Below are 27,788 nucleotides of genomic sequence, written 5' to 3' on the forward strand. Positions count from 1 at the left end.
TTAAACCATAGGATCATATAATGTTTTGTATAATATTATTAGTGTGGTTTGCTTAATGTTCGATGTAAGATAAGCATATGTAAAATAGTGAAGTGTGAAATGCAATAATTTTCCATGGTTAAGTATTATTTAGATGGTAGTAATTGATTCTGTACTAAGCTATTAAGTATGGACATTAACGGGTAGGTACTACCCTAGATATAATTATAAAACGCTAATAAGAAGAAAAGGCTTTTATAATAATACCTGGTTCATATTATTAATAAGCTATAATGTACTGTAAATATACACTACATCTATAATATTCCATGTGAATAATTATTTTCTTTTCATTCTTATAGAAGAATATGGCGCGATTGAACCGAATGACGGAACAAGAAATCCAGGAACTCATCAATCAACGAGTGAACGACAGAATGTTATGGGTCGAGGCTGCAAGAGGTGCTGCAGTTAACCCAAATCCTCGTGTGGGGTGCACTTACAAAACTTTTCAAGCTTGCAAGCCCTCATCATTCAGTGGAACAGAAGGACCGATCGGTTTAACCCGATGGATAGAAAAGATGGAGACTGTGTTTAAAATCAGTGGTTGTGTTGAAAAGGACATGACCAAGTATGCATCATGCACTTTACAAGATAGTGCACTCACGTGGTGAAAAAATTATGTGAAGGCTGTAGGATGAGATGTAGCTTATGATACTCCAAGGGAAGAATTCAAAACAATGTTAATCAACGAATATTGTCCAAGGAACGAGGTTAGGAAGTTGGAAGATGAATTACGAAGTCTGAAGGTTGTTGGTACTGAAATCACCAACTACAATCAGCGATTCATGGAATTAGTTTTGCTATGTCCTGAATTGGTTCCAACCGAAGAACGGAAGATTGAAATGTACAAAGATGGTTTGCCCAAAAAGGTCAAGGCAAACGTTACAGCATCGAAACCTAAGACAATTCATGAAGCTATAACCATGGCAAACTAGCTAATGGATCAGGTCATCATGGATAAGAAAGTATCCAATACTGATGTGAAGGTATCAGGTAACAAAAAAAAGTGGAATGGAAATTATGATCGAGGTAACCAACAACAATCTTTTAAGAAACAAGAAATCACGCAAGGTGCGGGTAGTGGTTTAAGCTTTGGTTATAAAGGACAAAATCCTTTATGCAACCGATGCCACAAACATCACTCTGGTTACTGTAATGTGGTGTGCAACAAATGTAATCGAAAGGGTCATCTTGCTGAAGATTGTAGGGCTCTCGTTATAAATACAAATGGTACCAAGACTCCTGCCACCAATGCAAATAGAACTGCTTTGGCTACCATTACTTGTTATGGGTGTGGAAAACAAGGTCACTATAAGAGCCAGTGCCCGAATCCAGAGAAAAATATCGGACCTGCACGAGGTAGAGCATTTGTTATTAATGCTAGAGAGGCGTGTGAAGACCCGGAGCTTGTTACGGGTACGTTTACCATTAATAACTTATCCGCATCTATTATATTTGATACTGGTGCTGATAGAAGTTACGTGTGTAGAGACTTTCACGCTAAATTGAATTGTTCATCATTATCTCTAGATGCTAAGTACATGATTGAGTTAGCTAATGGTAAACTAATTAAAGCCGATAAAATTTGCCGTGATTGTAAAATAAATTTAGCCGGAGAAACATTTAAGATTGATTTGATACCCGTAGAATTAGGAAGTTTTGATGTAATATTCGGCATGGACTGGATGTCCAAAATAGGAGCCGAAGTTGTGTGCGCCAAGAAGGCAATTCGCATTCCTCGTAAGAATAAAACGCCAGTAATGATTTATGGAGAGAAGGGTAACTCAAAGCTAAAACTCATTAGTTATTTGAAAGCTCAAAAGTGCTTGAAGAAAGGGTGCTATGCTATCTTAGCACATGTTAATAAAGTCGAAAAGAAAGAAAAAGAGAAGTGCATCAATGACGTGCCTGTGGCAAGAGATTTTCCTGAAGTATTTCCGGAAGAGTTGCCGGGATTACCTCCATTTAGATCTGTAGAATTTCAAATAGATCTTGTACCAGGAGCTGCACCGGTTGCCCGTGCTCCATATAGACTTGCACCGTCCGAGTTAAAAGAACTTCAGAGTCATTTAAAAGAATTACTGGATCGTGGATTCATACGACCAAGTACTTCACCGTGGGGAGCTCCAATTTTATTCGTCAAGAAGAAAGACGGATCTTTCCGAATGTGTATAGATTATCGTGAATTAAATAAGTTAACTATCAAGAATCGGTATCCACTACCGAGAATTGACGACTTATTTGATCAACTCCAAGGATCATGTGTGTACTCGAAAATTGACCTAAGATCGGGCTATCATCAATTACGTGTCAAAGAAGAAGATATACCGACAACTGCTTTTCGGACACGCTACGGTCATTACGAATTTTTGGTTATGCCGTTTGGATTGACGAATGCGCCAGCTGTATTCATGGACCTCATGAATCGAGTTTGTAGTCCATATTTAGATAAGTTTGTTATCGTTTTCATTGATGATATTCTTATCTATTCCAAGAGTGAGCAAGAGCATGAGCAGCATGTAAGGTTGATATTAGAGTTGTTAAGAAAAGAACAGCTATATGCTAAATTTTCTAAATGTGCTTTCTGGTTGAAAGAAGTGCAATTTCTTGGCCACGTTGTTAGTAGCAAAGGAATTCAGGTTGATCCAGCAAAAATTGAAGCCATTGAAAAATGGGAGACTCCTAAGACACCAACGCAGATACGCCAATTTTTGGGTTTAGCCGGTTATTATAGAAGGTTTATTCAAGATTTTTCCTGAATAGCTAAGCCGTTGACAGCATTAACGCAAAAAGGGAAGAAATACGAATGGACCTCGGAGCAGGAGAACGCATTTCAATTACTGAAGAAGAAGTTAACTACGGCGCCTATTTTATCGTTACCTGAAGGGAACGATGATTTTGAAATATATTGTGACGCTTCGCGACAAGGTTTTGGTTGTGTTCTTATGCAACGAAAGAAAGTTATTGCATACGCATCTCGACAATTGAAGATTCACGAGCGGAATTATACGACGCATGATCTAGAACTGGGAGCAGTCGTGTATGCGTTAAAGATATGGAGACACTACTTATATGGGGTTAGATGCACTGTGTTTACTGATCATAAAAGTCTTCAACATATTTTCGATCAGAAACAGCTGAACATGAGGCAACGTAGGTGGGTCGAGCTGATAAACGACTACGATTGTGAGATTCGCTATCATCCCGGGAAAGCGAATGTAGTGGCTGACGCATTAAGCAGAAAGGAACGACAACCAATTCGAGTACGAGCGATGAACATAAAAATTCGCATGAATCTCAACTCACAAATCAAAGAAGTTCAACGAGAAGCACTTACTAAAGAAAATATAGGAAATGAAATAATGAAGAAGTATGAGAAGCAACTCGTTATGCGGGAAGATGGAATTCGATATTTTGCAAATCGTATTTGGGTACCGAAGTTGGGTGGATTAAGGAAGTTGATATTGAACGAGGCACATAAGACAAGATATTCGATACATCCTGGAGTTGGAAAGATGTACCAAGATCTTAAAACGCATTATTGGTGGCCTAATTTGAAGACAGACGTTGCAACATATGTTGGGGAATGTTTAACTTGTTCCAAAGTCAAAGCAGAACACCAGAAGCCGTCAGGGTTACTTCAACAACCAGAAATTCCAGAATGGAAATGGGACGGTATTACCATGGATTTCATCACGAAGTTACCAAAGACTGCCTGGGGATACGACACCATTTGGGTAATTGTTGATCGTCTTACCAAATCTGCACATTTCTTGCCTATAAAGGAAACAGATAGAATGGAGAAATTATTACGATTATATATAAAGGAAATAGTTTCAAGGCATGGAATACCTATTTCCATTATATCTGATCGTGATAGTAGATTTACCTCAAAGTTCTGGCAATCACTACAGGAGGCACTAGGAACTCGTTTGGATATGAGTACCGCATATCATCCGCAAACGGACGGGCAGAGTGAAATAACAATTCAGACTCTTGAAGACATGCTCAGGGCATGTGTGATCGATTTTGGAAACGGATGGGATAAGTATCTACCATTAGCAGAATTCTCGTATAATAATAGTTATCATGCGAGCATTAAAGCTGCACCATTCGAAGCATTGTACGAAAGGAAGTGTAGATCTCCTATCTGTTGGAATGAAGTAGGAGATCGACAATTAACTGGTCCCGAGATCATACATGAAACTACTGAAAAGATAGTACAAATCAAAGAGAGATTGAAAACAGCCCGTAGTCGCCAAAAGAGCTACGCCGATGTCCGAAGGAAACCATTAGAGTTTCAGATCGGTGACATGGTTATGCTAAAGGTGTCACCTTGGAAAGGTGTAATACGTTTCGGTAAAAGAGGTAAACTGAACCCAAGATATGTAGGCCCGTTCAAGATCATCGAACGCATTGGACCGGTAGCTTATCGACTCGAGTTACCGCAACAACTCGCCGGAGTACATAATACCTTTCACGTCTCGAACCTTAAGAAGTGTCTTGCAAAGGAAGACCTCACCATTCCTCTTGAAGAAATCCATGTCGACGAGAAACTACAATTCATCGAAGAACCAATCGAAATCATGGATCGTGAAGTTAAACGGCTCAAGCAGAGCAACATACCGATCGTTAAAGTTCGTTGGAATGCACGAAGAGGTCCCGAGTTTACTTGGGAGCGAGAGGATCAAATGAAACAAAAATACCCGCACTTGTTTCTCGATGACGCAAAATAGGTACAATTTTAAAATTTCGGGACGAAATTTATTTAACGGGTAGGTACTGTAATGACCCGCACTTTTTCGATCAATTTATACTTATAAGATTAATATTTACATAAATTAAACCTTACCAACATGATAAGCAATCCAAATTGTTGAGACTTATGTTTTTGAAATGAGTTTTACACAACGTTTGACCGTCTAGTTTGACCGATGATATCACGAACTATACAATATATGATAATTATACGTTTGTGTATATATATGTATATATACATATTTAACATGATCTAAGGATGTTTTAATACCTCATTTTGTATTAATAACAATAAGTTATAAGTATATTTTGAAACTACTAACTTAAGTTTTCAAAACGATAACCATACGTAACGTTATTTGACATAAATACTTATGACCTATAATGTTTATACATATATCGTATAAGTAATGTATTTAATCACTTTTTAAGGACTTAAATACATAAAACAATATAAGTGTATTCACAAAAGATAGCTATATTTGAATTCTCATTCCATTTTTCACAAAATTTCTATACGTATATCTAGAGTACATGTACTCGTATCATACCTAGCTTCTATACGTATTTACTATTGGTATATACACATCAAATCACCACCAACCAGCCCTTGTTCAATGCCTTATGTATAAGGTAACTACTTTTGTTATCTAGTATGACAATTTCACATGATTAAAAGATTTTTTCACAAAATCACAAACTTATACACCTTTTACATCACCATTTATACTCCATCCATTTTCAATTTTTGATTCATTTTTACCTCAAACCTCTAGCTAAAAACACACACACTTTTAAGAGTCTTAAACTCCATAACCATTCAGCTAATATCCATGAAGATCTAGCCATAAAAACATCACTTAATCACCATAAGAAAACTCTTACAAAAACACTTCAAGAATCCTTCCAAGAACACAAACTTACTTCCAATCTTTCATCCAATTCCATCACCCTTTTGGTTCTAGGTTCTTACTCCTCTTTTACAGCAATCTTGTCCAAGTAACTTGAGGTAGTAACTTTGTTCATAACCTTATTCGATTCATATATATATATAGCTATCTTATTTTGTGGTATAAAATTTTAACAACAAGAACATAGTTTGAATGTTTTCAAACTTGTTTGCAAACTAAATAGATCCTTCTAACTTAACTTTTAAAATATTTCCAGACCTGTAATATATCTTAAATATATGCTAATTTAACAAGGTTTAACTTGGTTTTTCAAAGAACACCTTAAAAACTGTTTTTACGACGTCGGAGTGTAACCGGGGGCTGTTTTGGGTTGGATAATTAAAAACCATCTTAAACTTTGAATTGGAGGTTTATTTTCTGGAAAAATGATTTTTACTATGAATATGTTAACACATAAAAATTTTATGATTTAACTCAAAGTATAAGTATTTTTAGAAAAATAATCATTTAAGGTTGTTTACATGATGGAAAATGATTAACTTCATAAGTTTCACCAAAGTTTGACCTATGACCTGTGATTTCGAATACAAACTAAGATATTCACAGTTCATATTCTTAAAGAGGGACTCGATCCAAGGAAGTGGCAAGTTGAACCAACGAAAACAGAGTTGTAACGAAGAAACTATGACCAAAACGAAATCGGATATCCAAGACTAATTTAGCTACGTGATTAATTGGAAAAAAATTAAATAAATCACATCTTTCTAAAATAACATGATATTTTATATATATGTACTCATAATTTAATTTTATATGGTTCAGGATCACCCGTAAACAATACGAGAAGATTAATCATAAGATCCCATGATTGTACGCAACACGTCATTTGACAACACCGGTACTTTATGTACGCAACACGTCATTTGACAACACCGGTACCATGGGTCAAGATTAATCTCGACCAATACATATACGATGGGGTTTTTATTTATTTCATTGGGGGTTTATTAATCACCTAAAAATGAACCATTAAAATTGAATTACTAACATCAGACTGCTAACTACGGACTAAGGAATTATTAAAAGTATTAAAAGTATAATATGTATATATATGTGACGGTTGTTTAAAAAGAAAAAGGTATTGATATATTATATATGGATAGGTTCGTGATATCAATCGGAGACCAAGTCAAAATTACATATCTTCAAGACGAAAGTGAGTATATAGTCCCACTTTTAAACTCTAAATATTTCGGGATGAGAATACATGTATTTTATGTTTTACGTTATGGACACAAGTAACTGAAAATATATTCTACGTTGAGTTGTACCACTGGCATACTTCCCTGTAGCTTGGTAACTGTTATTTACAGCGGTATTGTAAACGCGAATCCTGTTGATAGATCTATCGGGCCTGACAACCCCAACCGTACTGGACGACCAGTATTCAACGGTTGCACAGTACTTTGTTTTGTGACTACACTTGGTACGGTGTAGTAAGATTTCATATTAAAGGGAATATGCGACGTGATTAAATGTTAAGTATGGTTACCAAGTGCTCAACCACTTAGAATATTTTTATTAAACTGTTTATATACGAAATCTTGTGGTCTATATATATATATATTACTGCCGGCACTAAACCTATATCTCACCAACTTTATGTTGACCTTTTAAAACATGTCTATTCTCAGGAGATTACTAAAGCTTCCGCTGCATAATGTTGAATTTGAGCAGGATCTTGCGTACGCATATTTGTGTCAAAAATAAAACTGCATACCCGAGGATCTGTGTTGTAAAATATGCTAGAAACCGTGTTGTTATCATTATATGTAAAGTTTGTAAGTCGAAGATTATCGCTAAACGATAATCATTTTTATGTTGTCCAAAGCTTGTAACAAAAATAAGAATCATGGTTTGTAATGTATAATATATGCAGTTTTTCTTTTAAAAATGTCGCATATAGAGGTCAATACCTCGCAATGAAATCATACGTTATTTAACACGTTCTTATGGTTAAGGACGGGTTATGACAAAAAGCGCTGCCCCTGAAGGAAAAGCGGCGCTCCTGACGCTGTTTCAGCCGAATTTTCACCACTATAAAAGGAAAGAGATAGGTCATTTTCAAGAGAGCTGCAGTTTTTACTTCGAATTTCACACACAAAACCCTAATTTCATAATCCATTAGAGTTCTAAGGTGAATTGGAGGAAGCAAGCTCAAGTTTCATCATCATTAGCTCTAGATCTTTCTCTTTTATTCATTTTGGGTTGTAATCTCTACTTTACTTTATCTATTTTGCACTAATTGGTTGTAATCTATACTTTATTTTACATATCTTGCATTAATTAGTTGTAATCTTTGTTTATCTTCATCTAGCTTTGAATGTATTGCTTGTAATCACTCAAGATGATGTTTATTGATGTTTTTATGATTATTGCTAGTGTAATCTTTGCTATGTTTGGCTAAATCACTTGTGTTTGCTTATCTATGAATCTCTAATGCATAAGATGTGCCCTTAATGTATTGAATGAAGTTGTTTTGAATGAAAATACATGAGCTAGTGTCATTGAGTTAGCTATGAGGTCCATTGCTATGTTTGATATTGGTTTTACTTTGATTACATAGGTTGAGCAGCTCTCTAAGTGATTTGAGAAGTGAATCAACTTGTGCTTCAACACCTTAGGTGATCTAGACAACTAGAATAGGGATTTCAAGTGATTGTGTTTCTAGTCTAGGTTAGTTTTCAATTGACCTTTGTTCATCATAGTGATGTTTGACTATCTTAGGTGACTTTGATGGTTGAAGGGTTTTAAGTGATTTCAACCCAAGCATAATCTCAATAATCAACTCATACATTACTTGATCTTAGGATACCATGCTTATGTGAATTTGCTAAAGTATAATTTGATTAAGAACATTTACTAGTTCAAACAACTTAAGTGATATCAAATTGGGTAAAACAAGGGCCATCCAAGCATAGAGAGAATTAGATAAGTGAACACTCTTTGTCTTATTGATTAAATTTCATTTCTTAATTACTTGCTACTTGTTGCTAGTTAAGTTTTAGTTTGTTTAATTGCAAAGTTTAGTTGTTAGTTAAAATCTCTCGCAAACCCCCCAATCAAACAAACCCCTAGGATAACTATTAGTTTCAAGTATTCAACTTACACCGATCTCACGGGACGAACTTGATAAGAATACTTACATTAAGTGCTATAATAACCGGGTTTTAAGTGCTCGATAGTTGTGCGTGCTTATTTGTAATATTTGCATCTTATATAAATTTTGAGAGTTATGCATGGTATCCCCACGTCACATCAGTGATCTCAAATTCTTTGATCCATTTAAAAATAATGAATAAACATGTTTGTTGTTTTATTATATTTGATATTTAAGATTTTCTATTTGGTACATTAGAAGTTTTTTTATTTTCTAGTGACGTGTGTTTTCACTCTATTTGTAACACCTGAATTATTGGTCTGAATAAAATAAATAATTTTATGTTTAGTATTGTATATTGTATAGTTAGAATATGATATTTAAATTGTGGTTGATGAATGGGAATTAATGTTGAAAAAAATGTGTTGAAAAGTGAGTTTTCATCAACTTTGGACACAAATAATTATATAGTTGAGTGACAAAAATCGATAACCATTTGGTGGGGTATGTAGCCTTTGATGAGGGCTTTACAACGAACTAAAGAGTATCCAAAACGGATGATTGGTGAATGAGATATCGAGTCTCAAAGTTTCTAGTTTGGTGCAAAATTAAAGAGATTGAAAAGAAGTGGAGGTTGTCCCACATCGAAAGTGAGAACAAACCTAAGGCCTTATTCTCCACTATAAATAAAGCCTTTAGGCTTTGTTGAAAGACACCAAAAACTAGAGAGCACAAACACAATTAGTTTTTTCCTCTTAGTCGCAACAAGGTCTCCCCGTTTCAGTTACCTTTCAGGCAAGTGTTCAAGTCCGGCAGTACGCTGCTCGAGCCGGTGTACCTGGGAACATACGTCGGATTTGTTTAAGGGAATTGTATCAAACACAAGCCTGGTTCAACCTAATATCGGTTAGATCATTTTTAACTTTCTCTTTTAATTATTTATTAGTAATCAGATTATTTTGTTTGTAATAACCTATTTAGCGTGTTTCAGTTTCGTATACTATATTCCTACAATTAATTACAAAAGTGAAATAATAAATTATGTGGTTTATAATTTATTAACTGCTCACATGAATTCATTTTGTAACAATGGTCGCAAAATATATATGTTTGTCTCATTTGGACTCTATTAGGGCCGCCTAACGTGAACATTGTGTTTATGTGAGTGTCTACTTGAGGCGGTTCCCATCATATGTATCAATTCAATTTTGATTTTCATTTTTGGAAAACAAGAAAACCAATCGCATCATCTTGCTTCAACCCTAAGAAATTTGATTCTTCAATCCTCACGTTAACAAGCAATTGAATTCGTGATAGTGATATAGTGAATTACATCAACTGAGGTGATAAAGAAAATGAGAACACTCAGTAATATATGATCATTGAGTGTTAATGGTAATCAGTGACTCGGACTATCCTTGCGGATGTTGTTATTTAGTAACATACTAACATGCGTAGTTACTAGTTATTGGCATGAATTGCATGATTAGATTGGTTTTTTATAAGTGATTATATTGTTATTGTGTAAACTGTGTATATGTGACTATATGTGATTATATGTGCGCCAATTGTTTATCGTCTTGGTGTTATCGGACTTAATCGTCTTAGTGTTATCAGATGTAAGAGGTCAACCCTTCCACCTTGGTGTTATTAGACGGGAGAGTAGGTTGGGTTCAAGTGATATATACTGTCTAAGTGGTGTAGTTCAAATGACGCATATGTTGCGTTGGGAATACTATGCTAGTGAATCAGTAGCAAGGACTAATTGTACACTCTAGCCCGATTAGCTATGGGTTGTCGGTCCTCTTGTTATACCTTAGTATGTGCTTACTTTTTTTGCTAGAAGCTGGGCTTAAAACATTATAGTGATATCTTTTTGGGTATCTCCTTCATTTAGCTTCGTGCTACACATATTCCCCTGCAAGTTAGATGATTGCATGTTTTAGGATGAGATGGAGCTATGTTGACCATGATATATTTGACACAGTTTCAATAACTCTGATGTTTCTGTAATAATATATAATGATGAATATTTTTACGTAACACTCGTTTTAATTGTGAGTTATATAATGTTAGTAGGTTTTAATATGTTGAATAAATACTATCGACGTGTATAATATTATACGGATCTTGAGAAGTTTACAATAGCAAATTCAAATTCATATTGAAGAACTATTTTACAACTACCTCCCCATTTTATAGCAAAAGTATTAACAAAATCCTCAGTAATTTTTTTACTTTTTTATTATTATTTTTTTGAAAAGCTAGAAATTTATTAAAACTTGAAAAGCTCAAATCCAAGTTACAATGATGGGGTATTAGAGGCGAACCTCCAAATGGACTCCTTTATATACAATCTGAGACCCAAGAAGCTACACTATTACGATACAATTATAAACAACTCCTATCCTGCAGTCTTATACTAGAGGTTTTCCACCATGCCTTTCAGATTCGCTTTCTATTTTTCCATGCTAGACTTGAACTATCTACGCTGATTGGATAACCAAAAATGAGATAACAACCTTTTGCTTATCATAATGTCATTAATTCCTTGATCCCGGAACACAATGAATCGATCACCTTAATTTTGCCACTGCCATATTCACTATAGTAACACATATCTTGTAACAAGCTGATAGTGATCCACAAGCAGGAGCCCAAGTATCTGGAAGACCCACTCGTACTAAAGTATTACCGGCCCGTTATAGAGATTGATGGCTCTAGGCCCATCATGAAATAAGAAGCCCATCAGTGTATTTGATTTTAGTTCCAGTCATATTTGCATAATAAAGATTGGTAAGTGCACGTGGGATAGAAAGAGTCTTCAAGTACTCCCCAAGTTTCGCATGCAGCTTCCATGATCTCATGATTTCATGCATCAGAATAGTGGGTCAAAGTTGTTAGAAATTAATTGATGTCACCCACAAATAATTGTTTTATGAGTGAGAGTGGTTGTTGACTCATTGACATTTCATTGCCACTAGTACATGTTTGTATTGTATAATAAGTGCTATCTCATTTCCACTATCATATGTTGATATTATATAATATAATAATGGGAGTTGTTGACCCATTTGCATGATCGATCACTGCAAATAACAATACACATTCGAATAACATACAGTGATACAATAGTTTATGAGAGATTGTGAGTACACTTGTTCAAGTAGGACATTGCAAACCGTTGAATGAACTTAGGCCGTGAAACTGTGAAAACTTTTCATTTGTGATTGTTTTCCCGACCGGTGATCTAAACGTCGATCCTACTCGTTTCGGCAGCTCATTTCTGGTATGTCTAGAAACTAACTAAATTCCAACAAAAGTAGTTGATATGTAACCGTTGATTTCTTTTCTTAGTATAAATTTGTAATTTGTAATGCATGGTTTAGTAATGGAATATATGAGAAAATTGCTTCAAGTGTTTTCCCTTCCAAAAGTCTCATTTCTTGGAGTTTAACCGACTCGAATAGATTGTATCACAAGCTCAACTTATTTCCTTTCTCCGAACCTAGTGAGTAGTTACCCGAACTAATAGCATTTGAATCTCAAATAGGTAACGGCCATGATATGGGTCATTCCACCAACTCAGATAATTCCTCAATAAAGTAATTACGAATCTACACGCGATGAAAATATAATCTAGACATTTAGGGAAAGCTCTTTAAAATGGACATAGTTAAGAGAAAGTTAGTGATCATAGAACATGCTCGCAAGTGTTAACACCATAGATTTGTTGGAAAAATTGATATGTTTTCACCAACTTTAGACACAAATAGCTATATAGTTGAGTGACGTATATTGATAACCACTTTAGTGGAGTTTGTAGCTTCTAACGAGGGCTTTACAGCAAATTAAAGAGTGTCCAAAACAGATTAAAGGTGAATGAGATATCGAGTCTCAAAATTGGTAGTTTAGTGCAAAAATTGAAAGGATTGAAAAGAAGTGAAAGTTATCCCACATCGAAAGTGGGAAGAAACTTAAGGAGTTAGCCTCCACTTTAAATAAAGTTTTTAGGTTTTGTTGAAAGAGGCATCAAAATATGTATAGTAACATACATCACAAGTTGAGTAAATATACACATAAGTTTTCTTTTACCTCTCAGTCGCAACATGGTCTCTCTATTCCGGTTATTTTTCGGACAAATTTTCATGTTCGGCAGTACGCTGCTTCGAACCAGTGTACCCTGGGAACAAACAAAGAATTTGTTTAAGGAAATTGTGTCACATAAGCCTATTCATCCTATTATCGGTTAGATCGTTTTAATTTTCTGTTAATAATCTAATTATTTGTTATGAATGCTTATAGTAAGATTTTCATGTTTGGTGTGATATGTTTGCTTATTTAAATTTCGTATATATTTTACCTACAGACTTAAACACATTCGTTGTCCGAAACTGAATGTAATATGCTAAATAAATATGTTGATCGAATTCGTAAAAAGTCTTATTTGCTGATTGATTGATTTAATTTTATTGTTTAATAGGTAGATGAAACTGCACATTATTAAATTGTAGCATGATTGTTTGATACATTGTGATTTCGTACTGAGTATCCATGTCAATACTTCTTTTATCAAGCTCAATCCGAACCGAAATTTTTTTACGTTTTACTCTCCAAGAAAAGATGTTTAAAGATAACAGAACAAAGTTATTTCTCATGGTTTCTTTGTCGTCATCATATATATATATATATATATATATATATATATATATATATATATATATATATATATATATATATATATATATATATATATATATATATATATATATATTTGGTAGGATCAAGGGGGGAAGTAACCAATCGGAGGGAAGCAAATTTTGTTTTTTTCATTTTTTGAAAAACCTTTGTTCACGAACATTATAGATTGGATGAAAATATGAACATTTAATAAAGACATTTTGTGATAAATGTATTTATTTTGGCGGGAAAAATGCTCGAAGAATCAATATATAACAATTATCGTTTTTTTCGAGCGGATTTTGAGGTTTTATATATTAGGGTTTAGATATTAGGGTTTAGAAATTTAGGGTTTAGGGTTTAGATTTAGGATTTAGATTGAGTTTTTAACACGAACGGTTTAGAGTTTAGGGTTTAAGGTTTAGTGTTTTGGGTTTAGTCCCTAAACCCAAAACACTAAACCCTGAACCCTAAACTCTAAATCGGGCTAAATTTTGATAAAAGGCACTTCACAAAAAATGAAAAAAAACGTTAACATTCTTCACGATCAATATTATCTTGAATGTTATTTGTGTCGATCGTTTTCCCGCATAAATAATAACATTCATCACAAAGTGTCTTTTTAAATGTTCATATTTTCGTGTGATTTTAATGCCTGAGAAAAAAAATTCCAAAAAAACGAAGAAAAAAAAATTTGCTTCCCCCGATTGGTTACTTCCCATTGATCATGCCCATATATATATATATATATATATATATATATATATATATATATATATATATATATATATATATATATATATATATATATATATATATATATATATATATATATATATATCATAATGATTAACATATAGATATATCTCTAATGCATATAGAGAACCATAGCCTATATATGTGAAATATATTCATTTTGATTAGAATTTTCGACATCATTGTTTATACGATTTACTCAAACTGATAAATGTACATTTGTCAATCTACCTAAGTAATTGGCGTTTATTAATTAATTAGTGTTTATTAATTAATTGGTGTTTATTGATTCTGTTTTGACCTATTATCAAATGGAATGATGCTCTCGAGCACTCAGCCGATCATGACCTCTGCTACTAGCACTGTTACTAGCTCGTTTATTGCACTGCATCCTAATGCACTTATTACTTAGGCTGAAACACCTGATAAGCTCACATGTGTGAACTTTAAAAGTTGGCAGCAAAAGATGTTCTTTTACCTGACCACGTTGAACCTTGCAAGGTTCTTGACTGAAACTGATCCCCAACTTGTTAAAGGGGAACAAGATGCTCAAATTGTGAGTGCAGTTCAGGCTTGACATCATTCAGATTCTTTATGACGTAACTACGTATTGAATGACATAGCCGGTTTGTTCTATAATGTGTATTTGAACCATTTTAGACCATTTCCGGACTGTATTTGAACATGGTCTTGAACAGGTTTTCGGACTATTACCTGACCGTTTCTAGTCTGTTTTGGACTGCTTTTGAACAGTTTTCAGACTATTTCCAAAAGTTTTAGATCGTTATTAAACTGATTTTAAACATCTTTGATTTAATAGTTGGGTTAAAATATGTATGGTTTATCCGTTTATGTTAAACAGGTTAGTTTAACTGTTTAGTTGAAACATTTTGGTTTACCTATTTGTGTTTAAACCGGGTTGGTTTAACCGTTGGGTTGAAACTTATTTGGTTGAAACCTGGTTTAAGCTGGTTGAGTTGAAACCTGGTTGGTTTAACTCATTTATTCACGATAAACTTGAATTTATGTTTTGGGTTAAAATTCAAATTTGTTCAGTTCACGTGATACTTATGTAATGCCCTAAAACCAGACTTGCTTACAATTTTCATATTTGACCCAAATTGACATCTAGCCCGTTTGACTCCAAAACGACTTTAATCATTACACAATACTTACAAATGTGACAAAATGACATATTATACAAAACAAATATCTTCAAGACTCCACTTCAAAGGAACAACCTTAAATGTTTCATTAAATTTATAAACATTCAATGATCCACTCCATTGGCGATTTAATCATACCGTACCACTTCACATTTTGCATTCTAAAACTAATCAACTTCAGTTCCGCACTACTATCATTTTGATATTTTAATCTACAATGTTAATAAATCACTTTGACTTCTATAACTTTGATTACAAAATCGCATACAATTTGGCTTGACCATATTCCAACAAAATGACCTCCAAACAAAACTTCATACCTTTAACTCAAAACTTGAATGACACAATAAAACTGGCAACATGACTACCGAAATAGCATTTTACGTTGTAGTGGTCTTTATCTTCATGAGGATGGAAAAATAGAATATCCACTTACCCTAGAGCATCTTTAAGCTAATCCCGAGCTACCATCAATTGCATCCCACATGTCCGTAAACCTTCAAACCTATCAAAATATCCACACTATAACGAGTAAGCATTAAGCTTAGTGAGTACATAAATACATAAACAGATAAATCTACCATGTAGCAATGTGTGTGTGTGTGTGTGTGTGTGTGTGTATATATATATATATATGTGTGTGTGTGTGTGTGTATGTGTGTGTGTATAGGGGCATGATCAATAGGGAAGTAACCAATCAGGGGGAAACGGAGGGAAACAAAAATTTATTTATTTATTTTGGAATTTTGTTTTTCAGGCATCAAGATCACACGAAAATATGAACATTTAAAAAAGACACTTCGTGCTAAATGTTATTATTTAGGCGGGAAAACGATCTAAAAAAATAACATTCAAGATAATGTTGATCGTGAAGAATGTTAACGTTTTTTTTTTTCTTCATGTTTTGTGAAGTAAAATTTAGCCCGGTTTAGATTTTAGGGTCCCTAAACCCAAAACCCTAAACCCTAAACCCTAAACCCTAAACCCCTAACTCTAAACCGTTCGTGTTAAAAATTCAATCTAAATCCTAAATCTAAACCCTAAACCCTAAATTTCTAAACCCTAATATCTAAACCCTGTAAACCCTAATATCTAAAACCTCAACATACGCTCGAAAAACACGATAATTGTTATATATTAATTCTTCGAGTGTTTTCCCGCCAAGATAAAAACATTTATCACAAAGTGTCTTTATTAAATGTTCATATTTTCATGCAATCTATAATGTTCGTGAACAAAGTTTTTTCAAAAAATGGAAAGAAAAAAAAACATTTGCTTCCCCCCGCTTCTCCCCGATTGGTTACTTCCCCCTTGATCCTACCACACACACACACACACACACACACACACACACACACACACACATATATATATATATATATATATATATATATATATATAACATCACTTACTACCACATACTGCCGCATAACCTATGGATTCATGGTCAAACTAGCATCAAAATAGTACAATACAATTACCACATGCACAAAATCAATGTGATAACTGCACACGGCTACTTAACCACCTACCTCATTGGAGACTCTTTCTCAAAATCATATTCCATCACTTTCATGTATGCACCTAAGGGCATACGACCCCATTTACCTACTTATGTACTCACCTTGCATAGAGCTTCTAACACAAAGACACAAGAATATACACTCCTCTAGTGTAACGTCCTCCCAATAGGGTCTGGAAGAAACGTTACTAATATCAAATAAACCAACATATTATAATACGAGAACAATACTAAATGAGAAAATTTAACTTTATTGAGTACGCAGCGGAAAATGAAATGTCATTACAATAATGGAAATAACGATAAAGTAATTGTTCATATGCAGAAGTAATAAATGCGATATCTCTTGATCCTAAGTCCAAGTAGCATCACATAAGTAGTAGATAAGAAAGCTTGAATCAAACGGCACCTGAGACAAAACATGCTAAAGTGTCAACCAAAAAGGTTAAGTGAAGTTCATAGGTTTAACAAAAGTAGTTATCGTTGTTTTAGACCACAAGATTTAGTTTGTAACGTTGATCTCCCGCAGGATCAAAAGTTATGCCAGTGCGTGATATTTAGACTAAACGTTCAAGTTTGCCCCATGACAAGTTGTGTCTGTCCTTGTCGGTTTAAATTTCATTATCAAGTAATACAAAGACTGAGTCAAATGTATCGGGGACGTTACTCCCGATAGGCCTACCCCCAATAAATAAGCATGCCGCAGCACTTAAAAATATCACTGTAGGGACTTAGTCGGACATAGCCGGGTATAGCATAGTTTTAGCAGTTGGTACTTGTGTCTAAATTGTAAATAGTAAAAGCAGCATGTGTCTCACCCCAAAAAGTTAAATAAGTTTGCTAGCAATAAAGAGTGGGGCTATGAATTCACCTTAGTAAGTAGAGAGAGTTATTCCTCGGAATAAAGAGTTGAACGAGTGAGCAGGAAAGTCAACCTATTGACATTTAAGAGTAGTTAAGTGTTTTGCTCATGTTTAAGTTTAAGTATGTGTTTAAGTATAGTTTGTTTTACTAAGTTTCTATTCTTAGTACGTTACTATTTTTATAAAGTTTCCATTTTTAGAAAGTTTCTTATTTTACTAAGCTTCTATGACTAGAGAGTTTCTACTTTGATGAGTGTTTTCCATTTTAGGATACTTGCCGTATTAGATAAGCTTCCAATCACCCCTTTCCCTTCGAATGGCTAATTTAGATCTAGGGGCTTAAGCCATAGGACCCTTTAAATCGGAAATCCAAACCCTCTGCCTAGAATCTCGTAGAAACCATTCGTCAAGAAAGTTCGAAGATCTATACATCTCTAATACATTTCCCAAAATGTTTTTGTGCTACAATATAAGTAGTAGGTTATAGGTGCTAGTAATAGTAATAGTGTATACATGTTAAGTACTAGTATAAGTAGTATTAGGTTTTAAGGTTTTAATATGTATATGTATATATAATTCGTATATATATGTATATATATATATAAATATTTTATTTTTACATGTATATATGTATATATAAATCTAGGTGTGTTTATGTATATATGTATGAATAACAAGTTTATAATATGAATATGAATTAACAAAGATTAAATTTTATGTAAATAGTTTAGGGTTTATGTTATACCTTTGAAGATTCAAGATAATTAACAAAGAAAAGATGAACACGATGAAGATGGAATATCAAAGCCTTGAAAATCTTGAAGAACTCCTTAAAGATTCTTGAAGAACACGAAGAACAAGCTTGAAGATCCGAATACCACAAGAGAGGGAGAGGGAGAGATTGTTTTTTTTTAGAGAGGATTTTGGTGTGATTTGTGAATGAGAAACTAGGAGTTTATATAGTGCAAGTATTAGAGTGTTAGTCAACATAAGGATGTTCTAATTAATGATTTTATTTTGTTTTATATTTTTTAGTCAACAAAAGGTGGTACTAGTTTATAATTAGTCAATATAAGGATGTACTAGTTTATACTTTATTTTTAGTCAACATAAGGATGTAATTGTTTAAGATTCTTTAGTCTCATTATTATTACTATTATTATTATTATTATTATTATTATTATTATTATTATTATTATTATTACATTTACTACATGATAAGTATTATTTTCTTTTTACTAATTCATGACTTGTATTTATTTTTATTTAGTTCCCAATTGTTTTATTATTTATATAAATGACACTTTTTATTTATTACTTATAGATTAATAGTTATAAATAATATTACTGAAATGCATAAATTTTAATTAGCAGTGAGTGTCGAATAAAAGTTTATTATTTGGTCAACGTTAAATTGATTGTGTATATAACAACCCTTAAATAATTAATACGTATAGTCAGACAGTAAACCCTAGGGTTATTTCAGTAATTTCAGAAGTCAAAAAGTGAGGGTTGTTATAGTACATCCCCGTTAATAAAAACTTCATCCCGAAGTTTTAGGTAGACTTCTCGGATGCATCAACAGTTGAGAAGAGATGGGGATATTTCCGTTTCATATGGTCTTTGCGTTCCCAGGTATATTCAGGGCCTCTACGCGAATTTCAACAGACTTTAATGATAGGTATGTTGCTTTTACGCGTTTGTTTGACCTCTCCTTCCATGATTTCTATAGATTATTCAACGAAGTGCATTTTATCATTAATGTGAAGATCATTCAAAATGATGATGTTATACAAGTCATTTCAGTAAATTGGATACATGAAATGTGTTATGAATAGTATTGAGCTCATTTAAAACCTTGAGCATTTTATGCCACAATATTAGGGCAGACAAACACAGAGGATTTCGTGAAAACCACAGTCATGAAATTTGATAGAGATCTTCATTGTTTACAACAAGAATATTTTAATGATGAATATAAGTTGAAAAATAAAGTTTTATCACTATTGAATAATATGGATAGAACGATTCGTTTATAGGAAGAGTATAAACGAAGCTATCATAAAAGAGTGAAATGAGAAAATTAAATGTTCGCCTTAACTTTTGACGTAGTCACGATTGATTTCCTGAATTCAAGGAATTAAAAGAAATCTTCGTAATCTATAAGATTTGATTATCCGGTAATTAAGGAATTTGAGATTTTCTTTGATTAAATGCGGTGGATTGTCTCGATTGTTGTGTTTGGAATTTTTCTATAAATTAGCTTCTTCCGTTTCATTATCTTCACTACTTCTATACTTTCTTCCTCATTTCAAACTTCCAAAAGATTAAGAAAATGCTTAATCCAGTTCTGATCCTGGTTATTATATTGACCATATTTGCAGTCATTCTTCTTTTTCTTTTACCGCCAGAGGAATCTGTTTACTTCTACTATGCTCTTGGGGTTATAGTGTTTTTAATTATCCCGTGTCTTTATATTGCTATACGTATTGATATACACGGTTTGTAATTTCGGAGTCGTTATCGGGCTTTATATTTTCCCTTATATGTCGGAGCTTTATGCTTTTGTTTCTTCTTCCCGACTTCAAGTCAAGCGAGTAATGGTCCAGAATTCATAGGTATGAAGTTTCGAATGATCATAATATATAAAGTAGAAAGGAAAGGTAATAGCACGATTTGATTTGTCATATTACCAGAATATCCGGAAAAGACCGAATCATCAAGAAAAATATTTTCTTGATATGTTTAGAGGTTAAACAGAATGTAAGAGTCGTGTAACATGGCAAATGATGATTATAAAATCTATGAATCATCATCTTCCATTAAAAACTTAGCATGACTTACTGTAATATAATCACGTTGGCCTGACGTCATTATATTATACTAACTCATGCTTCAATTGCCAACACTTCTTCAAAGCATTTATAATTTAAACTCGAATTTTACAGAATATAGAAACTAAAACAGTTTCCTTTATAAAGATATCGCAAAGAGATACTTAATTGCGGACATGAATCGTTATGAAGATATCTTCCGAAATATAGAGGATATTTATGATGATATTTTGGAATTTCTAAGTTCGAAAGTTGATGAAGAAAAATTTTCCGCAAGCTTTTAACATGACTTCGGAGCAAGATATTCTCTAAAGATTTCACTGGATCCAGAATTACCTGGATTCTTTGAATATAGGGTTTGGCCCTTGTGTTTGTCCTTGGTCTCCTCCATGGTTAGCTCAATCCGTTTTTCAGTTCCAAATTTTCTTTTGAGCTTTTCCAACGTACCATTCTTTATTATCAAACTATTGGCCCTTAAGACCATCTACAATTTTTCTGTTTCCTCTGCATTTAATGCAGCCATATTTGAATCATCGGTTATCAATCCGATATGGTTTCAAGAAATTTCGTTTTTAGATGATTAAATGCTAATTATGATCGTCAAGATTCAAAGGATGTTTTTAAGAATTTTGAATTTGAAGTGTTTAAGTGTAAGATGCATCCATCAATGGATCTAACGGTTGACGAAGAAATGTTGTGATTTTCAAAAGTAAGGAATGGTAAGTTCGGTGGTTTGATGTGATAATTCATCATAGAATACGAATGAATATAATTCATGAATGTAGTGATCTTTAGGAAGATAACACTTGCTAAAGCTTTACTTAAGTTCCGATATGTCAAAATCAGAGTATGTAACTGAATTTGTATGAAAATGGTTGTTCTTTGGTGAACATATACATACATCATGTGAATGTAAGTAGTGTAGTTAACAACTGCTGAATCAGAATGGAAGAATGTACAATGTAACATATTTATATGAGATATGAATATCTCTCGGGTTTTACCTACCCATTAAAATATTTTTTTACAATTAACAGTTTGTACAAAAAAAGAAGATATACGTTCATATATGTATTCTTCAGATGTAATCATGGTTTTAATGAGTTAATATAATATTAAACTCATTTGATTTGCTGTTGAAACGAGAATAAATAATCTCCAAAACCTTAGAGATTTCATAATTGTCGTGAAATATTTCGCTAATGAAGTTATGAATCAATACTTCATCGTTCATTGTTATTGATATATTTCGGTATATGATGTTGGTGCTCGTGGAATTCTTGTGAAATTCATAAGGCACTAATGATGTTTTCTAGAAAGTTTCGAGTACATCGAAAATTAAAGTATACAATCAATCATGTATTTGAGTAATACACTTGGTTTATTACGAAATGAAGTTTATTGTGTTGAAGCAATGATTAACGATTGTTAAGTTATTAACAAAAGATGTACATCATAGCATATTGTGATATGAATTAACCATGTAGTACATACTAGTTAAGATTCACACGTAATAGCTTAGCACGAAAAGATTTATTATTGTTCCAACCCATATATATAAAGTATACATATGTAATTCTTCAGGAAGAATGAGTCAATACATCTTAACTCATTATTACTAATATTCCGTGGTATCTATGGGGCGTATGATGTTGATGTTTGAGGTACTGAGTGTGATGTTGAGGCGTGAAATGTGGATGTTGTCGTTGGTGAAGCTGGTGATGTTGGTGGTGATGCTGATGGTACTGGTGGTACTGGTTATGCTGCTGGTGTTCGTAGGTTTCGCACCATATTCTCCAGAGCCACTACTCGAGCGCGAAGCTCGTTGACTTCTTCTATTATTCCGGGATGATTGGCGGTTCGGACAAGTGGATGAATAAGATCTAAAATTTTAGATATTATATATTCGTGACTGGATATCCTGAAAATGAGGGTGAAAATAGTGTTCCGAACGGGTTCGCCAGTAAGTGCTTCAGGTTCTTCACCAAGAGGTGAATTCGGTTGGTGGAAGGGATCACCTTCTTCTTCTCTCCATTGATTAAGTTTACTATGAACCCATCCCCAATTCATCCAAAATAGATGATGACTGATTGGTTGGTTCATTCCGGTTACGCTACCATTGGAGCTCGAAGAGTTCGAGGAATCCATATTATGTGTTTGGAATTAGGGTTTTTGATATGAGATTAGTGTTGAATACTGGATGATATATTCGTCTCCTCGAATACGTGTATATAGCAAAAAGATTTCCATAATTTACGGAGGGAATTTAGGAAAAGTGTTTAGACAAAATCTATTGGGATAGATACGATAAGATATAATAAGATATGATGTGTCTATACTTTAATAATGGCAGTAGGACGTGTCGAGATCATAAAGTGATAAGTATGTAATCTAATAATCTTTTGATTAAAGACTTTCAATTCGTATACTGTGATAACCCAATGACATTTTTTGATTCGCAAAATGATGCATAAAGGCATAAGGCATATAGGTACGTGATATAACAGAAAGTTATATACGTTTGAGTGTGAGTAGTAACAATTATAAGAGTTTCAAAATCATGGATAATATTTCATGTAATACATATGTAATACACATAACCATGATAGATGACTTATGAATGTCAAGAATTTCTGAAATCATTGTGTCGCATTTAGATGCGGTGGTGTAATTGGATAGTACTCAGGAAAGTGAGCAGAGTTCTTAGAATAGCTCGGCATTCTAAGATAAGTAAAGTTTTTAAAGTATAGTGTAGCATTTAACAGTTAAATGCAACAATTACAGGCACTATGGTCAAGGAAAGTTGTAGTCCTACATTAGGAAAGAGACTTTGATTAGAATCTTTAAGTTAAGTTTGGTAATGCATGATTGTTAAGATTATAAGGCAATCCTAAGTGCTTTAAGTCTAAGGAAAGGTTATAGTTTCCTAGATTGCTAAGGCACCCTAGCTAGCAAGTAAGGCACACATAAAAATGCAATCCTGGTTCTCTATAACAGCCTGGTTATGCTCTGATACCAATCTGTAACGTCCTCCCAGTAGGGTCTGGAAGAAATGTTACTAATATCAAATAAACCAACATATTATAATGCGAGAACAATACTAAATGAGAAAATTTAACTTTATTGAGTACGCAGCGGAAAATGAAATGTCATTACAATAATGGAAATAACGATAAAGTAATTGTTCATATGCAGAAGTAATAAATGCGATATCTCTTGATCCTAAGTCCAAGTAGCATCACATAAGTAGTAGATAAGAAAGCTTGAATCAAACGGCACCTGAGACAAAACATGCTAAAGTGTCAACCAAAAAGGTTGAGTGAAGTTCATAGGTTTAACAAAAGTAGTTATCGTTGTTTTAGACCACAAGATTTAGTTTGTAACGTTGATCTCCCGCAGGATCAAAAGTTATGCCAGTGCGTGATATTTAGACTAAACGTTCAAGTTTGCCCCATGACAAGTTGTGTCTGTCCTTGTCGGTTTAAATTTCATTATCAAGTAATACAAAGACTGAGTCAAATGTATCGGGGACGTTACTCCCGATAGGCCTACCCCCAATAAATAAGCATGCCGCAGCACTTAAAAATATCACTGTAGGGACTTAGTCGGACATAGCCGGGTATAGCATAGTTTTAGCAGTTAGTACTTGTGTCTAAATTGTAAATAGTAAAAGCAGCATGTGTCTCACCCCAAAAAGTTAAATAAGTTTGCTAGCAATAAAGAGTGGGGCTATGAATTCACCTTAGTAAGTAGAGAGAGTTATTCCTCGAAATAAAGAGTTGAACGAGTGAGCAGGAAAGTCAACCTATTGACATTTAAGAGTAGTTAAGTGTTTTGCTCATGTTTAAGTTTAAGTATGTGTTTAAGTATAGTTTGTTTTACTAAGTTTCTATTCTTAGTACGTTACTATTTTTATAAAGTTTCCATTTTTAGAAAGTTTCTTATTTTACTAAGCTTCTATGACTAGAGAGTTTCTACTTTTATGAGTGTTTTCCATTTTAGGATACTTGCCGTATTAGATAAGCTTCCAATCACCCCTTTCCCTTCGAATGGCTAATTTAGATCTAGGGGCTTGAGCCATAGGACCCTTTAAATCGGAAATCCAAACCCTCTGCCTAGAATCTCGTAGAAACCATTCGTCAAGAAAGTTCGAAGATCTATACATCTCTAATACATATCCCAAAATGTTTTTGTGCTACAATATAAGTAGTAGGTTATAGGTGCTAGTAATAGTAATAGTAATAGTGTATACATGTTAAGTACTAGTATAAGTAGTATTAGGGTTTAAGGTTTTAATATGTATATGTATATATAATTCGTATATATATGTATATATATATATATAAAAATATTTTATTTTTACATGTATATATGTATATATAAATCTAGGTGTGTTTATGTATATACGTATGAATAACAAGTTTATAATATGAATATGAATTAACAAAGATTAAAGTTTATGTAAATAGTTTAGGGTTTATGTTATACCTTTGAAGATTCAAGATAATTAACAAAGAAAAGATGAACACGATGAAGATGGAAGATCAAAGCCTTGAAAATCTTGAAGAACTCCTTGAAGATTCTTGAAGAACACGAAGAACAAGCTTGAAGATCCGAATACCACAAGAGAGGGAGAGGGAGAGATTGTTTTTTTTAGAGAGGATTTTGGTGTGATTTGTGAATGAGAAACTAGGAGTTTATATAGTGCAAGTATTAGAGTGTTAGTCAACATAAGGATGTTCTAATTAATGATTTTATTTTGTTTTATATTTTTTAGTTAACAAAAGGTGGTACTAGTTTATAATTAGTCAACATAAGGATGTTGATGTCGAACGAGGTGTATATAAAATAGTTATTATTTTACTAGGAAAATACTATTAAATACGATACAATTTTACACAAGATATTTATTTATTTATAGAATGGATATACTTAAACCTTGCTACAACACTTATAGGCAGTGTACCTAATCGTACAGTAGTGTAGTTTTTAGTAAGTCCGGTTCGTTCCACAGGGAGATCTTTAAACAAAGCTCAACGCTATATTAGTTTACTTTTATAGAAATACAAATATATATATAAGTAATATTATTATTATAAAGGGGGGGTTTTACCGTTTAATGACCGGTTTGTCGATTTTAAAACTTTAGTCGCAGTTAAAACTTAATGTAAAATATAAAATAAATACAAGACTTTAAATTAAAGCGTAAAGTAAATAACGATAATGAAATTGCGAATAATAAAAATGCGATAAAATTAAATTGCGATAATTAAAAGTACGATAATTAAAAGTGCGATTAAATAAAATAACAATAAATAAAAGTGCGATAATTAGAAGTGCAATTAAATATAAAATAAAGGAAATTAAATATGAAATAAAAGAATTATGCTTATTTAAACTTCCGTAATCATGATGTTTGACGTGTTGATTTTAGTTTTATGCCCATGGGTTAATTGTCCTTTGTCCTGGATTATTCAATATGTCCGTCTGGTTTTTGTCCATAACAGTCCATCAGTCATAAATATAAAGTGCAAGTGTCCTTGTCAAATTATTATTATACCCGAAGTTAAATATTCCAACTAATTGGGGATTCGAATTGTAACAAGGTTTTAATACTTTGTTTAATGAATACACCAGGTTATCGACTGCGTGTAAACCAAGGTTTTACTACTTTGTTAACAATTACACCAATTACCCTTGAATGTAATTTCACCCCTGTTTTAATTATTCTAGTGGCTATTAATCCATTCCCGTGTCCGGTTAAATGAATGATTATTCGTACATATAAATACCCCGCCCATCGTGTCCGATCGAGTGTATATGGTAATTTATAGGGACGCCCAATTGTAAATCTTTATATTAACATTAACAAACTTTCATTTAGTTAAACAAATATAAAGCCCATTAATAGCCCATAGCCTAGTTTCCACAAGTGTCGTTCTTTTGTCCAAACCCCAATTATGGTACAAAGCCCAATTACCCAATTTTAGTAATTAGCCCAACATCATGATTACTTCGTTTTAAATAAGCATAATAATAACTTAGCTACGAGACATTAATATAAAAAGGTTGAACATAACTTACAATGATTAAAAATAGCGTAGCGTTACACGGACAGAATTTCGACTTACACCCTTACAACATTCGCTAACATACCCTTATTATTAGAATTATAATTAAAATTAAAATATAAATTATAAATATAAATATATTTACGTATGAAGAGGAAGAGAAAAAAGATGTGTTTTTTTTATCAGAATTCGGGTTGCTTTATAGCCAGGGTTGAAAATTGGGGCTCCGCGACTCGCGGCAAAATGGCCTTAAAACTCCGCGAGTCGCGGAGATATATTTACAGCTCACACCCTTGGAGTTTCCTGCTGCCGACGGTTTTTAATATATATATATAATATATATATAATTAATATAATTAATTATATATTATATTATATTTATATACATAGTTAACTTGTAATTTTTAGTCCGTTGCGTCGAGCGTTAAGAGTTGACTCTAGTCCCGGTTCCGGATTTTCGAACGTCCTCGCGTACAATTTAATATCTTGTACTTTGCGTTTTGAATCTTGTACTCTTGTGATTTCGAGACGTTTCTTATCAATAATTGGAACCTTTTTGATTGTCTTTTGTACTTTTGAGCTTTTTGGTCGTTTGCGTCTTCAATTCGTCGAATCTGTCTTTTGTCTTCACCTTTTATTCTTTAAACGAATATCACTTGTAAATAGAACAATTGCAACTAAAAGCTTGTCTTTCTTGAGGAATAATGCTATGAAATATATGTTCGTTTTTAGCATTATCAAATATTCCCACACTTGAGCGTTGCTTGTCCTCAAGCAATATCGTCTTGAAATACTAGAATCACTTCTTTATTCTTCACACTTTGTACATCAGTGATTTCTATACGGCGGTATAAACAATGGTAGTAACGATATGGTTTACAGTCCCACATGACTATAAAAATTTAGATCCATTAAGGAAATTGGATCTTTATGAAAACATTTGATCTTTTGAAAATTAAATCTAGTTTTTACCCTAGATAAGTTTTCCGGAATAACCCTTTACCGGTGTTTGCAAAATATTTTTG

This window comes from Rutidosis leptorrhynchoides, chromosome 1, assembly GCF_046630445.1.
Source record: "Rutidosis leptorrhynchoides isolate AG116_Rl617_1_P2 chromosome 1, CSIRO_AGI_Rlap_v1, whole genome shotgun sequence".
NCBI classification, from domain to species: domain Eukaryota; kingdom Viridiplantae; phylum Streptophyta; class Magnoliopsida; order Asterales; family Asteraceae; genus Rutidosis; species Rutidosis leptorrhynchoides.